Here is a 16,448-nt window from a genome sequence, read left to right as displayed (position 1 = left end):
AGAACCCCCATGCGCAACATTAAAATAGATCAGATTCCCTGGTAGTAACTCCCTGTGTTTACACACAGACCCCATGTGTTCCTCGGACCAATCAGATTCGCTCTTGCGGAATGGAGTCTGATACAGGGGAGCTGATTGGCTATTGCTCCTGTGTGTATTTGCAGGGGGAGTGTGCGCAGGTCCGGAACTAATCACCAGACACTCCGCACTAAAGTGAGAATGGAAACACCGTCAGCGGCCTAACAGGTGATACTAATCAGCTTCTATTTCTGTTTGCACATAAAAGGCAGGTCAGGGGGATCTGCTTCATTACCTTCCCCTGACGAAGACGCTCTAGCAGCGTCGATACGCGTGGGGCCTTTGTCCCCCTCCCCCCTCCCTCCTCCTTTATGCTGCTTTGGATCCGGTCCTGGACTTTTTCATCTACCCCAGCCGCACTTAGGTATATACACCTCCACCAGCGTGTTGTGTTCTTGCCCCATAGGCAAATTCTTGGATTTAGACACATTGTCATTTTTTGGCGGCAAGATACTTCACATTTAGCTTGGTACTGTATGACCTGGGGTGTTAGATTTAGGACAGGCTGTGGCTACACCAGGTATCTACCTGGCATATGGTATTGTGTTTTCACCACAGGCCTGGAACAGGACTGGGAGGTAGGGTTATTGTTTAGGGTTCTGTTTATATAACTGTCTGTGTAGGGGCATTGCGCCAATTGGCTATATTAGAAAGTTAATATTTATATACTTCTATTGTTTCTCATTTGTTCATTTGTATGTTATGCTCTCTACGGTATGTGTACATGCATTTTTTTCATTTACAGGCCCTAAATTGTATTTGTGGGGGGTTGAGGGTAGGTCTGTCTGGTTTTTAGATGTTTTTAAATGTATGGTCCTTCCTGTTTTGCCATTATGTGTAGTGAGGTGTCATTCTATAATAAAATAAAATTTATCATATCAGGTTGATCCCACTGTGTGCATATTCTTTTCTTTTGTGTTGAGTGCACCACCTTCAGTGGCCATTTTCCCTGAGTCCACCGCACAGGAAACCATGGAACTGCAAGGGGCTCTGGCCTTTCACAAAATGACTGATATGATTTAATGATTTAATATTTGGTAACACACCCTTTGGAATAAATATTTGCTATCAATCACTTCCTATAATTGCCAACAAGCTTATTACAGCTCTCATATTTGAAGGTGTCTTCTCCCAATATAAATTTTAAGATCTCTTCACAGGTATTCAAGGGGATTTAGAGCTGGACTCATTTCTGGCCACTTCAAAACTCTCCAGGCCTTTGTTTCCATCCATTTTTGTGTGCTCATTTAAGAATGTTTGGGGTCATTGTCCTGCTGGAAGACCCATGACCTAGGATGAAAAACTAGCTTTCTGACACTGGTCACTACATTGCAACCAGAATCCTTTGGTAATCTTCAGATTTCATGATGGGTTACACACAGTCAAGGCACCCGGTGCCAGAGGCAGCAAAACAACCCCAAAATATCTTTCAACCTCCACCATATGTGACTGTAGGTACTGTGTTGTTTTCTTTCTAGGCCTCATCCCATTTTCAGTAAATAGTAGAATGATGTTATTTACCAAAAAGCTCTATCTTGGTCTCATCTGTCCACAAGACACTTCCCTAGAAGGATTTTGGCTTACTCACCTAAGTTTTGCTATGCTGCAGTCTAGCTTTTTATGTCTCTATGTCAGCAGTGTGGTCCTCATGGGTCTTCTGCTATAGCATTTAATTTCATTCAAATAATAATGGATAGTTTGCACTTACACTCTGAGCCTTCAGGACATCTTGAACTTCTTTGGAAATTGATTTAGGATGCTTATCCACCATCCAGCCTATCCTCTGTTGTAACCTTTTATCAATTTTTCTTTGCTGCTCACATCCAAGATGACTAGCTACAGTGCCATGGGTTGTAAGCATCGTGATAATGTTGAGCACTGTGGACAAAGGAACATCAGAACCCTGGAGATGGTATTGTAACCTTGAGATTGTTGACATTTTTTAACAATTTTGATTCTCAAGTCCTCAAACAGTTCTCTTCTCCTCTTTCTGTTCTCCATGCTAAGTGTGGCAAACAGAGACACACAATGCAAAGATTTAGTTAAATGTTCCCCTTTTTATCTGGTTTCATGTGTGATTTTCATATTTTCATACCTTTTACTTGCCACAGGTGAGTTTAAATAAGCATTACATGCTTGAAACAATGCTGTTTATCCACAATTTTTAAAAAGGTGTCTTGCCTATTTTGAGAGCTTTGTGTGAAATTATGTCCACTTTGCCTTTTTTATTCATTTTTTTGTGTTGTTCCAATCCACACAAAGGAAATAAACATATTTATAACAAAACATTTGTAATTACAATAATTTTCTGGGAGAAATATTTAATTTTTTAGAATGATTTCAAGGGTGCCAAAATGTTTGGTCATGACTGTATCTATCTATCTATCTATCTATCTATCTATCTATCTATCTATCTATCTATCACCTGTATATTGAACAAGTACAAATACATAGTAATGGGTAATAACAAGACAAAAGAAAAAATACATTAAGAGACATTTCATTAAGACTGGCATCATGCCAGTCTTAATGAAGGGGTCGCTGGAATACAATGCACCAAATTCATGAAGCATTTAATGCCACTTAATGAGTTCCACACATCTTTTCAGAGGCCATTCTAGTCAATGAATGAAGTAGCTGTCACAGTTCCACGGGTGTCTGGGATGCAGTAACTGACAGCTCGGCCTTCCAATCTGGTTCAGGGTGTGCTGAGCTGTCATTGTGTTGATTGACAGCTCGACTAGCCAGTCTGTGACTGTGAGGCGTCGGCTGTCTCCAAATGTTCATTATCCTGGGTGATTGCCATGCCTACTTAACTGAGCAGCTTCTCCCAGACTACTGCCAGACATACAATCAACAAGTGAGGTTTGTGCTCCCTGTGCCTTGAGTTCTGTATGCTTCGGAGCATCGGAGCATTTCCTGACTACGCTTTTGTCTCTTCCTTCTATTTATGATGTACCCTCCTGGCTTCTGACCTTGGAGTCCTTGACCACTCTGATTCACAGCTTGGCCATGAGAAGTGACTAGCATCACAGCAGCATTTCAGGCATAAAAAATACTGGCACTTTAGTGGAGTTTGATGGAAAGGTGCAGCACACCCCACCTCCTCCTCCTCAGTCCCACCCATTTTGGCGGAGCTACATCAAATTGACAAAAGCCACAAAGTTTTTTTGCTAATCTGAGTTGTACAAAAGTTTTGTGACTTTTCAAAGCATTATATGTCAGTTTCTGATGGAAAATCTTTGATGAATTGCCCCCAAAGTCTTTTTTCCACACAATCCGTGACAGGTTGATGACAGGTTCTGATATGTGCAGCATTATGGAGGTATTCTTGTCCAGACACAGTGTGATAAAAGTACTGTACAACAGAGAGATGCATACACTGTTACCAAAGTTAGTCCATGCAAATGGAAATGCAGGTCTATGGATGGCGTATGGGTGATTTTTTTTACAAACATTGACAGTAATGGTAAAAAATAAACAAGGTAATTCCACCAGTCAAAAAATCTAATTGTAAGCAGGGTGTGACTAATAACTAAAATATAACTTTTAATCAATAGGTTTAAAAATGGAGTACCAACCCATATAAACACACAAAAACGGACTCACAAAAAGTCACATTCACTAGAATGTAAAACCACACAAATCCCTGAGATTCAACACCTCTATTTGATTTCATAAATCTCCTAGGGGAAAATAATACTCAAAAACATGAGAATTGCAGTGTAAAAAAGCATCAACCATCGCATGTCTCATATACCCAATACATATTTATGGGATGGAAACACAATAGTGGTGGTGATAAATGCTAATGGAACGATCTCACCTCCAACTTCTCTTCCTCTGAAAAAGGAAAGATCGCTCACTGTTGGCACTGCATCCGGGAGGGGGGGCACATTCCGGCCACTCAATCATCCACCCATGCTGCCAGCAGGTTTTTGTTCAACCCCAGAATAAAGAAACCATTTCCCTACGCGTTTCGTCTATTCTAACTCATCAGGGGAAATTTTGTGTCCCGATTTGGACTTTAAGAACGAATTATTGTTCTATTTTTGTGGGGATTATATATGGCTTTTACTCGACTCAGTGCCTCTTTTTTCCTTTTGTTCTTTAGCCGATATGTGTCCGCTTTTTGATCCTCCCTCCTATTCAGGAGGTAGATAGGATCTTTTTTCATTATTGGGAATTAACCCTCTAGCAATAATTGGTTGCTGTACCCCAATCGGGGCTTCACTAATGAAATAAGGGTTAACATATCTTTTCCTTTTTCTTTGGTAACGCTGTCTGCAAGGTCTAGCTTGTTACAGCTTTAGACAGCGCATGTACCTGGACTCCAACAGTCACGTAGCAACCAGCACGCCTCTTGGGAGGATCTGCCTTAATGGCGCGTTGCTATGGAAACAAAACTTTCATGCGTCACCGGAAATGACGCTTGCGGTTCAGCTATGCGCTCCAACCCGGGCGCATGGCAGATGACACCACCTAGCATCACCGGAAATGACGCTTGCGGTTCAGCTATGCGCTCCAACCCGGGCGCATGGCAGATGACACCACCTAGCATCACCGGAAATGACGCTTGCGGTTCAGCTATGCGCTCCAACCCGGGCGCATAGCAAATGACATCATTTAGCCTGCGAACCTGTGTGAATACAGGGCGGGCTATTTAAAACACCGGACATTGTCTGCTAATGATTGCCTCATACCCCTGCTTTTGAGTGCCCACCACGTTTGTGGAGCAAAATTTCCCCTGATGAGTTAGAATAGACGAAACGCATAGGGAAATGGTTTCTTTATTCTGGGGTTGAACAAAAATCCTGCTGGCAGCGTGGGTGGATGATTGAGTGGCCGGAATGTGCCCCCCCTCCCGGATGCAGCGCCAACAGTGAGCGATCTTTCCTTTTTCAGAGGAAGAGAAGTTGGAGGTGAGATCGTTCCATTAGCATTTATCACCACCACTATTGTGTTTCCATCCCATAAATATGTATTGGGTATATGAGACATGCGATGGTTGATGCTTTTTTACACTGCAATTCTCATGTTTTTGAGTATTATTTTCCCCTAGGAGATTTATGAAATCAAATAGAGGTGTTGAATCTCAGGGATTTGTGTGGTTTTACATTCTAGTGAATGTGACTTTTTGTGAGTCCGTTTTTGTGTGTTTATATGGGTTGGTACTCCATTTTTAAACCTATTTATTAAAAGTTATATTTTAGTTATTAGTCACACCCTGCTTACAATTAGTAATGGTAAAAACAAGTATTTTTTATCCTGTTTTACCTAATATAACAAAGCCTGTACACACGTGATAACTTTTTTACATTTTTTATTTAGACTGTCAATATTTTCTTTATATATATCAGTGTGATTGTGGAGCTAATGCATTATAGTATAGGCCCCCGATTCATCAAAACTTTTACACCAGAAAACTGGCATAAAAAGCTTTGAAAAGTCAAAGCAATTTTGTGCAATGCAAGGCTGCATAAGAATTTTGCAACTCCTGCTATCTTCTCGAAATGTTCACCCAGCACTGACAATGTGGACAGAGTTGGGGCATGATGGGGATGTGATGGGATGTGGCTACCTCTGCTTGTCATATTCATGACAAGCGGTGGAGTTCCTCATGCCATGAATCTAATTAAAATTTTTGGTGACGTGCACACAGAGTCAAACACCACTTTGCCTTAGTCATTAGAAGGTGTGCACTCCTTAATGAATCACTCCACTTGCACACCAGTATTGATGAAGCGAGGACTATATCTGTAGTGCAAGTCACTGTTCTTCTGTAATGTAAAGACTGTACACTTGTAAAACACTCTTGTAGTTGCAAACAAAGTGGAGAATATTTATTGTTTTAGGTAGTATTATACTTACTAATGTAATAATAAGTGTTGTGCCCACCTGAGATGTAACAACTAGTGTTTATATACATGTCTTATATGTGTATATATAAATACATAGTCCTGCTTATTAGCCATATGTGGTGGGAGAGAATATTTGTGTTTTTAAATTAATTACATTTTGACACACTAATGATGAGTAATTCTGCCAGATGAAGTCATTCTGGTAATGTATGGCAGATGGTGCTGTTCATGAATGTAAAGGACATCGATGACACTTCCTTATGACTCTTATTTTAATGAAAAAGCTAACTTTTCATAACACTGGCATACTAGCTGTAGATACAGTAAATGTTTCATTTTCATTTATCACTCTACCCCTGCTTGTATGACATCAGGACCAGTCTAAATTGAATCATATATGTGAATTAATTTTTTTCTAATCCATCCTGAACTAAAGGAGCACATACACTTTAGGCTTTGGTCAGCCTAGCATGCCTAACTCGTCTGGATTTCTGATTCCAATTCCATGACTCCAACCTAAAAAGAAAATGAAGATTCCCTTATTTCACATTCTCACTAAAAACAGAAAGAGACCATACATGCACACAACTCTCCCCATCACTCAACTGAAACTGCCCTAACTAAAGTCACCAATGACCTACTAACCGCCAAGAGTAAGCAACACTACTCTGTCCTCCTTCTCCTGGACCTGTCTTCTGCCTTTGACACTGTGGACCATTCCCTCCTGCTACAGATTCATCATATCTAACAGACCGAACTTTCAGTGTATCCCTCTCCCACACCACCTCTCACCTCGCCCCTTGTCTGTTGGTGTCCCTCAATGCTCAGTTCTGGGACCCCTACTCTTCTCCATCTACACCTTCGGCCTGGGACAGCTTATAGAATCCCACGGTTCACAGTATCTTCTCTACGCTGATGACACGCAGATCTACCTATCTGGACCTGACCTCACCTCCTTACTCACCAAAATCCCACACTGTCTGTCTGCTATCTCGGCCTTCTTTTCTGCTCGCTTTCTAAAACTGAACATGGACAAAACAGAATTCATCATCTTTCCCCCATCTCACTCTACCCCTCCACCAGACCTATCCATCAATGTCAATGGCTGCTCAGTTTCCCCAGTCCCACATGCTCGGTGCCTCGGGGTGATCCTCGACTCTGCCCTCTCTTTCAAGCCACATATCCAAGCCCTTGCCTCCTCCTGCCATCTCAAACTCAAAAATATTTCCCGGATCTGCGCATTCCTCGACAACGAAACCACAAAAACACTAGTGCACACCCTTATCATCTCCCGCCTTGACTACTGCAACCTCCTACTCTCTGACCTCCCTTCTAGCACTCTGGCACCACTCCAATCCATCCTACACTCTGCTGCCCGACTAATCTACCTGTCTCCCCGCTATTCCCCAGCCTCTCCCCTATGCCAAGCCTTTCCCTGGCTTCCTATCGTCCAGAGACTCCAGTTCAAAACTCTTACTATGACATACAAAGCCATCCACAACCAGTCTCCTCCATACAACTGCGACATGGTCTCCCGGTACTTACCTACACGCAACCTTCGATCCTTACAAGATCTCCTTTTCTACTCCCCTCTTATCTCTTCTTCCCACAACCTCATCCAAGACCTCTCCCATGCTTCCCCCATACTCTGGAACTCTCTACCCCAACACATCAGACTCTCACCTACCATAGAAACCTTCAAAAAGAACCTTAAGACTCACCTCTTCCGACAAGCCTACAGACTGCAGTGATCCTCAATCAACTGAACCGCCGCATGACCAGCTCTACCCTCTCCTAGTGTATCCCCATCCATCCCCTGCAGACTGTGAGCTCTCGCGGGCAGGGTCCTCCCTCCTTCTGTACCTGTTAGTGCCTTGTTTTTTGCTCATGTTTAATGTATTTGTCTATATTTGCCCCCTTTTCACATGTAAAGCACCATGGAATAGATAGCGCTATAAAAATGTATATTAATAATAATAATAATAATAATAATAAAGTGTTTTATTTTGCTGATACAGTAATTGATTTTCATTATCCCCATACAACTACATGCATGGCCACCTTTCCACCTCATATACTCCATCCTGGAGTGCCACACTAATCAGGAAACCCCCATTCTGTGGGACTCCAGAGATGGCTACACACTGAAATTCTCTCTGACATAGACAACACATAATAGCAGCCACAAAATGCAGACAAAGAAATCTGGGACCACAGTGGTGTTGTAGGTCACAGGTTGTGGATCCCTGATCGATACAGAAAAATTGTAAAACGCTGTGCAATTAGGACTCTGAAAAAGGTTTTAAATCTATATACTGCAAATAAATGTTTTGAGTCCCTGAGCTGATAACTGGAAAATAGTGATGACTAAAAACAATAAAATACCTTTACAATACTAAAAAATTACCTAACTTTTCTGTATGTAAAGTATGTAATCATATTGGGGCAGATTTATCAATTTATCAAAACTATCGAATTCTCTGACAAGGCAAACTTAGACTAGACTGTCTTAAAATGCGCCAGACTTCTCATAGTGGATCATTCTGTTTGATAAATCTGTATAATGTTAAAACTATCAAGTCTAAGCTCACATCACCTACTTGGCTGTCCTTGTGCTAAACATGTGTGCCACAATTCTGTACCATTCTTGGAGCACAATGCTGCACATTAGACAGCGCCCCTTTTCCAATAAAACATCTCCTTTTGCAGAGAGGCCATGTCACCTTGTCTGACAAGGAACTAATATTGTGTAAAGCATTATAATAGTTCAAATCATGGGATTTTGTAATGCAAATTACACAAAATTGATTTTAAATTGTCTTATGTATTATTTAGGCTTGACCTCTTGACTTCTTCCTCCACGTGTATCTATTAAGCATTATTGTTGTTTTCTTTGCATTTATGCAAAGGTTATATCTTTCAAAACTAAATAAAAGGTCTGTATTACTTCATAAAAGATTTTAAAGGGAGAAATCATTGCATGATGGTGGAATTGCAGAAGAGAGCACTGTATGGTAGATAGTAGGAAGGAAACATTTTATGCCACGTAGATAATGGGGAAAACACATTTTATGGTAGGTATGAGGGGGGAAATGTTGTGTAGTAAACAATTTTGGCCTCATTCAGACACTCATGTTTAAACACATACGTGAAAAACCAATACTGGTGCCATCAGTGTTTTCCATCAGTGTGTCATCAGTGTGCTATCCATGTGTCCGTTTTTATACTGTGTCCAGTATCGGTTAAAAAAAATTAAGTGACAAAGCTTCTCCTATAGTTTGCAATGTTAAACACAGTGCAGCACATGTACAGCACATCCTTGTGCTGTACGTGTTTTTCACAGACCTATAGACTTGTATTACGGTAGTTCTTGTCATCCATGCTGCCGGGAAAAAAATGACTGGTCTCTGTGTGTATTCTGCATGGACATACTGTCCATGTAAAAACATAGACATGTGCATAGCAGCATAGGTTATAATGGGTATGTGTGGTAAACGTGAAAAAAACAGATACCACATGTACTGGAAGCACGGACATATAAAGAAGATCTAAGTCATAGAGATAGGGATAGAAAGCCAAAAAACACTGAAAAAACATTAAAGACAGTGTGTGACTGTACAGCAGTGTAAAATGGTTACCATCTGTTTACCCAAAGCTAGATATGTTGTAGTTACTTTGTCAGTAGTATTACGTTGTTTGCATGAAAGTGCTTTAAAGCAGTTGATTACAGTCCTAGGAGACCCCCAAGTGTCATACAGGACATTTCATGGCAGTTTTAGATTTTGCAGTACTTTTGATTCACTGCAAATCAAATTAAACAAAAAAATAACGTGGCAAAACTGTCAAAGTTACATTTCAAAACATTCATTCATGTCTGGTAAACAAAAGGGATAAAGTATTGTATGAGAGATATAAGGAAGAAAACATTGTATGGGAGATATAAAGCTAAATCTCAATTATGGTACCACCTCTGTGCAAGAGCATTTTGTTTTAGGGTCCAGTAGGGACCAGGGCCGGCGTTAGGGGCAGGCAGACAAGGCAGCTGTCTATGGCCCTTGCTCCTTCAGAGGCCCCCAGCCAGTGGCCGCTATGGGACCCCTAAGTAAGAGGGGCCTGGTGCCGCCCCCTCCCCCCATCGTGCATTCAACTTATCAGCATCAGAGATGCCAATAAAGTTGAAATTAGTGATGGAGGAGAGAGTGTCATGTGACACTCCCTCTCCCATCACTCCCTCTCTGCCTGTGACTAATCGTGTTTCAGCAGTGGAGCTGGTGAGATGCTGAGAAGCTCTGCAGAAGCCAGAGCAGCAGGGGGACAAGGAGGAGAGGTAAGTATTGTGTGTGTGTGTGTCTGCGTTATAGTATGGGTGTGTGTGTCTGCTTTACAGAGCATGTGTGTGTGTCTGCTGCTTGATAGTGTGAATGGGGAACTGCACTATACTGTGTGTGAGGGGCTGCACTATACTGTGTGTGTTTGTATGGGGAATGCATTATACTGTGGGGGCTGCACTATATTGTGTGTGTGTTTGAGGGGAGACTGCATTATACTGTGTGTAGGGCTGCATTATACTCTGAAGGGGCTGCTTTATACTCTGGGGGCTGCATTATACTGTGTGTGGGGGCTGCACTATACTGTATTTGTTTGTGGGGGGCTGAATTATACTGTGTGGGGGTGGGGCCTGCATTATACTGTGTGTGGGGATGCATTATAATGTGTGTGGGGGGCTGCATTGCACTGTGTGTTTGTGGGAGTAGGGCCTGCATTATACTGTGTGTGTGGGGCTGCATTATACTCTGAGGGGGCTGCAGTATACTCTGAGGGGGCTGCATTATACTGTGTATGGGGAGCTGCATTATACTCTGAGGGGGCTGCATTATACTCTGAGGGGGGCTGCAGTATACTCTGAGGGGGCTGCATTATACTCTACGAAAGACCATGGGGAGTGCATTTTACTATATGTACTATATGGGACCTGCATTGTACTGTATTGAGGACTATCTATACCAATCATTCTTCCTCAGCTGGAGTAAGGGTAGGTGCAGATGGTCAGTAAACAATACGGGTTGAACATTACGTACTTGTGCAGCTGCCAGATGTTACAGCATAGTGGATGGGATTTCAAGAAATCCCATGCCCCCTATGCGTGCACAGAATTCGAATCCGCAGGTGTAAAAACGCAGGCGAAATCTGCATAAAAACCGCACAAAATCCGCAGTAAATCCGCGGTGAATCCACAGGTAAAATGCAGGGTGTTTTACCTGCAGATTCTGCAGAATCTGTGCGGAAAAACCCACAATGGAATCCGCAACGTGTGCACATACCTTTATTGAGTTATACCTATATGCTCTGCAGTGTGGTAATCCTCTCTCCTTTTCTCTCTTTCTCGCATAGCTATCTTATGGCTATTGGCATCTATGCACTCTTATTATATACTGTGGGGCACATATGATGTTTTATTGGTAATTGAGGCATAACTAATATTTTTAATGCTTGTCTAATGAATGTTTATATTTGTTAGTGGTATTTTTGCCAAGTTTGGTTTGTCTGTATTCCCCCCCTACTACTTCATTTGTTACTTTGTGTTTAGTTTTTTAACTTAATATTGGGGAAGACCAAGGATAAAGCAATGCAAATGTCTTGAATACATGAGTGAATGAAATACACATTATTAAGTTATTTTATCAATCGTCATTGCGGTGAGCAAATATTTAAATTAACATGAAATCCCTTTTTAAAACAATATCCAGTGTGAAATTGCCATTATAGATTAAGTAGCCACTTCATTAGTCTGGGGTCACATGAGCATATGTTCTCTCGTGTGAGAAAATTGGAGTTCATTATGCAAAGTCAGAGTTTGAGCCGAGTGTCAGTGCACTCTGCTCCGATTCTCTCACATAGCACTCAGCAGTGTTCTACGCTCATGTGAGCCCTCAGAGACAAACTAGTAGAGAAACATCTACTAGCACATCAAACTTCTTTTGTCCTATTCATCATGTCAGTGATTCAACTAGGCATCCAAATCATTCTATAGGAATATTTAATCATGCTCACTGGATAGCTTCATCTGACTGCCATATACTGGATAGAGGTAATGCATGCTCTCAACAGCCTATTCTATGGCATCCTACAGACACTCTATAAAGGACCGCTCTTTTTTCCACCTTTATGAGCAATCATGTTTGTATTTGAAATGGGTGCAGTAACATACTCCCAGTTCTCATCTTCTGCCATTTTCATTGGTGCTCCGGTCTACTCCTGCGTCACATGATCGCATTTTTGAACAGCCAAATAAACACAGCATTTCTGTGTGGAGCAGAACTCACTTTCTCAATGTAAGTCTATGACCTCAGAACAAGGCTGGAAAGACTTACATTGAGAAATTTCACAAAGTGACCTGTGTGATTCGGTAGGTCACAAATGCGCTCATGTGATGCTTGTGTGGACTGGAGCAGCACTAGATATGGCAGAAGACATTGACAGTTGAGTATGTTATTGTGATAATTACACATGCAAACATTATTGCTCACAAAGGGGGAAATTAAAAAATAACTTAAGTGCTCCTTTAGGATCTAAAGATTGTAAAGGCCAAGGAAGCAAGAAAAACTTGTGTTCATGTTTCAGGAACCAATCCACAACTATGTGACCCTTGTGAAATGGTGTAGTGTCCTGCCGAAAGTTGATGCAAGTCAGCTGTCATGAAGAAAAAGGAATTGGTCAGTCACACTGCTTAGGTAATCCCTACTATAAATGTCCATCCACAAGTATCAGAGAACCCAGAGTGTGTCAAGAAAATATTTCCCATGCTATTATTGCACCTCCACCAGCCTAAATGGTTTCCAACTGACATCTAGAGCTCATCAGCTGTGAAATTCTGACCATTCCATCAGAAATCTGGATGCAACTGACCAGTCGATATATTTCTACTTCTCAGTGATCCATTTTTTTTCACCACTGGAGTCTTATCTTGCTGTTTCCTATACATAATGAAGGGACAAAAACTGGCCAACTGGTGTCATAGCACATACGCGCTAAGGAATGAGAAGTGCATTGTATACAGCAGCAAATTGTGTGACTCTGTGCTGCTTGTTCATCAGAATGATTATTGACAACCCCCCTCGGTCTCCTTCTGTCAAAAAGTTGTTCACAGGATCCCCTTTCTCTGGATGCTTTTCTTGTATCACGCCATTAGTACACTTTCAATAACGCTGCATGATTAACTCACAAAAGGTTTAACCTCTTTAAAACTAGATAATTTTTCATTTTTGCACTTTTTTCCTCCCCTTCTTTTCAGAACCATATCTTTTGAGGGCTTGTTTTTTGTGGAATGACTTGTAATTTTGAATGACACCTTTAATTTTAACATAATCTGCACTGAAAAAATGGAAAAAAAGGTCCAAGTGCTGTGAAATTGTGAACCTCAACCTGCAATAAATCCATAGTTTTTGAGTTTTGCTGTTACAGCATTTATTGTGTGGCTAAAATGACCTGGAAATATGATTCTACAGGTTAGTTTGATTAAATCAACATGGATCTTGTATAGTTTTTTTTTATTTGAGTGGTGAAAAATAATTCTAAAACTGTAAAAATGGTTTGCGTTGTCATTTTTCTGAGACCCATGAGGTTTTCCAGGCTGTATGAGGGCTTAGTTTTTATGTGGCAAGCTAAACATCTTTATTGATATCATTTTTGGGTAGCTACGCTGCTCTGATTCTGTTTCTTAGGCAAGAGGTGAAATGTGTTGTCCACTAGTGGTCTCTCATCTCCCCTTTAACAACTCTTCAGCACAAAACAAAATAAAAAAGAGAAATAACTTTGTGACTGGTGGCGTTCCTGCAATGTCAGCTTGCAATGTGTCCAGTCATTCTGGATATTATTACTTTAATTTTCAAATATGACCAGTGACTTTAGATTAGATGTGTTGTAAAATGGATTTTCATACACACATACCTTCAAAATGTATAAGACATTCAGCTGAACAGTTATTGTTTTTTGCCAATATGCTACTGTCACTTCTCCCATTTTGTGCAGTCATGAATGGTTCTTAGAAATTGGAATAGCTCCATTTCTTTTGTATGGCACTATTCTGTCACGTCACATTTTTGTTTATCACCAAGTAAATGGCATAATGGAAACATGATCATACATGTTTTACACTGCAACTCTGATTTTTCTGATTGGCTGCAGTATGTAAGCATTAACCCAGCACGATCTCAGAAAATATCTACATTATGAACCAATTTACGGTATCTATAGTCTTTTTGCAGGGGTTGCATTTGAGCCCCTAAGCCTATGGAGGGAGGGGGAGGTGGGAGGGGCGAAAAGTTGTATTTGTCCATGAAAGGGGATCCTGGGGATTTGTTTTAACTGTTCATTAATCCAAAACTGATAAATGTACAGTTTATCAATATTGCACTATTAGGATTATTTTTTCATTATCAACATACACTTATGCTTTCAGCAAATTTTTTTTTTATTTTGGAGCATGCAGAATATATACAGTACGATATAAAGCACATTAAGTCAGTGAATATTGATAGTGTTTCAAAGAATACAAGCACATAAAAGGTACAGGAGGTTTCTTGGAAATAAAACAAGTTGCAAATGTGCATATATATTGTATAATTGCATATTTCTAAAAATAAAAAAATTAAATTATCATAAAAAATTATGACCATTAAACCTTTAGTCTCTTTTGAGAATCAACATTTCCTATGGGATACCATGCCATAAAATGCTTCCAAAAATGTTGCCCATTGATTGCAAAAAAGATTTGGTTATTTTGCTCACAAAAAAAGGAAATTTTCAAACAATATGTTGCAAACATTAGTACACTCCAATGAAAGTTTTGGAACAAAGCTAAAGTTTAGATTACAGAATTCTACTTAACAAAAATCCAACCACAGGTAAGTCTAATAATCCACTAAAAAGGTATCTAACAGACATTTGACCATTAAAATGCTTTACTTAACCCCTTCATGACCCAGCCTATTTTGGCCTTAATGACCTTGCCGTTTTTTGAAATTCTGACCAGTGTCCCTTTATGAGGTAATAACTCAGGAACGCTTCAACGGATCCTAGCGATTCTGAGACTGTTTTTTCGTGACATATTGGGCTTCATGTTAGTGGTAAATTTAGGTCGATAATTTTTGAGTTTATTTGTGAAAAAAACGGAAATTTGGCAAAAAATTTGAAAATTTCGCAATTTTCACATTTTGAATTTTTATTCTGTTAAACCAGAGAGTTATGTGACACAAAATAGTTAATAAATAACGTTTCCCACATGTCTACTTTACATCAGCACAATTTTGGAAACAATTTTTTTTTTTGCTAGGAAGTTATAAGGGTTAAAATTTGACCAGTGATTTCTCATTTTTACAACAAAATTTACAAAACCATTTTTTTTAGGGACCACCTCACATTTGAAGTCATTTTGAGGGTTCTATATGGCTGAAAATACCCAAAAGTGACACCATTCTAAAAACTGCACCCCTCAAGGTGCTCAAAACCACATTCAAGAAGTTTATTAACCCTTCAGGTGTTTCACAGCAGCAGAAGCAACATGGAGGTAAAAAATGAACATTTAACTTTTTAGTCACAAAAATGATCTTTTAGCAACAATTTTTTTATTTTCCCAAGGGTAAAAGGAGAAACTGGACCAGGAACGTTGTTGTCCAATTTGTCCTGAGTACGCTGATACCTCATATGTGGGGGTAAACCACTGTTTGGGCGCACGGCAGGGCTCGGAAGGGAAGGAGCGCCATTTGACTTTTTGAATGAAAAATTGGCTCCAATCTTTAGCGGACACCATGTCGCATTTGGAGAGCCCCCGTGTGCCTAAACATTGGAGCTCCCCCACAAGTGACCACATTTTGGAAACTAGACCCCCCAAGGAACTTATCTAGAAGCATAGTGAGCACTTTAAACCCCCAGGTGCTTCACAAATTGATCCGTAAAAATGAAAAAGTACTTTTTTTTCACAAAAAAATTATTTTAGCCTCAATGTTTTCATTTTCACATGGGCAACAGGATAAAATGGATCCTAAATTTTGTTGGGCAATTTCTCCTGAGTACACCAATACCTCACATGTGGGGGTAAACCACTGTTTGGGCACATGGTAAGGCTCGGAAGGGATGGAGCGCCATTTGACTTTTTGAATGAAAAATTATCTCCATCGTTAGCGGACACCATGCCGCGTTTGGAAAGCCCCTGTGTGCCTAAACATTGGAGCTCCTCCACAAGTGACCCCATTTTGGAAACTAGACCCCCCAAGGAACTCATCTAGAGGCATAGTGAGCACTTTAAACCCCCAGGTGCTTCACAAATTGATCCACAAAAATGAAAAAGTACTTTTTTTTCACACAACATTTCTTTTAGCCTCAATTCTTTCATTTTCACATGGGCAACAGGATAAAATGGATCCTAAAATTTGTTGGGCAATTTCTCCTGAGTATGCCGATACCTCATATGTGGGGGTAAACCACTGTTTGGGTGCACGGCAAGGCTCGGAA

The 16,448-nt window shown here is 40.5% G+C and overlaps 1 protein-coding gene across 1 annotated transcript in view; it reads right to left on the bottom strand.

The window, feature by feature from the left end:
* The window catches only part of STAC (SH3 and cysteine rich domain), a 721,335-nt gene that overhangs the window by 192,129 nt on the left and 512,758 nt on the right, over nt 1–16,448 (bottom strand). The window lies entirely within an intron of this gene.

This window comes from Ranitomeya variabilis, chromosome 6 (assembly GCF_051348905.1).
Source record: "Ranitomeya variabilis isolate aRanVar5 chromosome 6, aRanVar5.hap1, whole genome shotgun sequence".
Taxonomy (NCBI): Eukaryota; Metazoa; Chordata; class Amphibia; order Anura; family Dendrobatidae; genus Ranitomeya; species Ranitomeya variabilis.
This window is presented reverse-complemented; position numbering and strand designations above follow the sequence as displayed.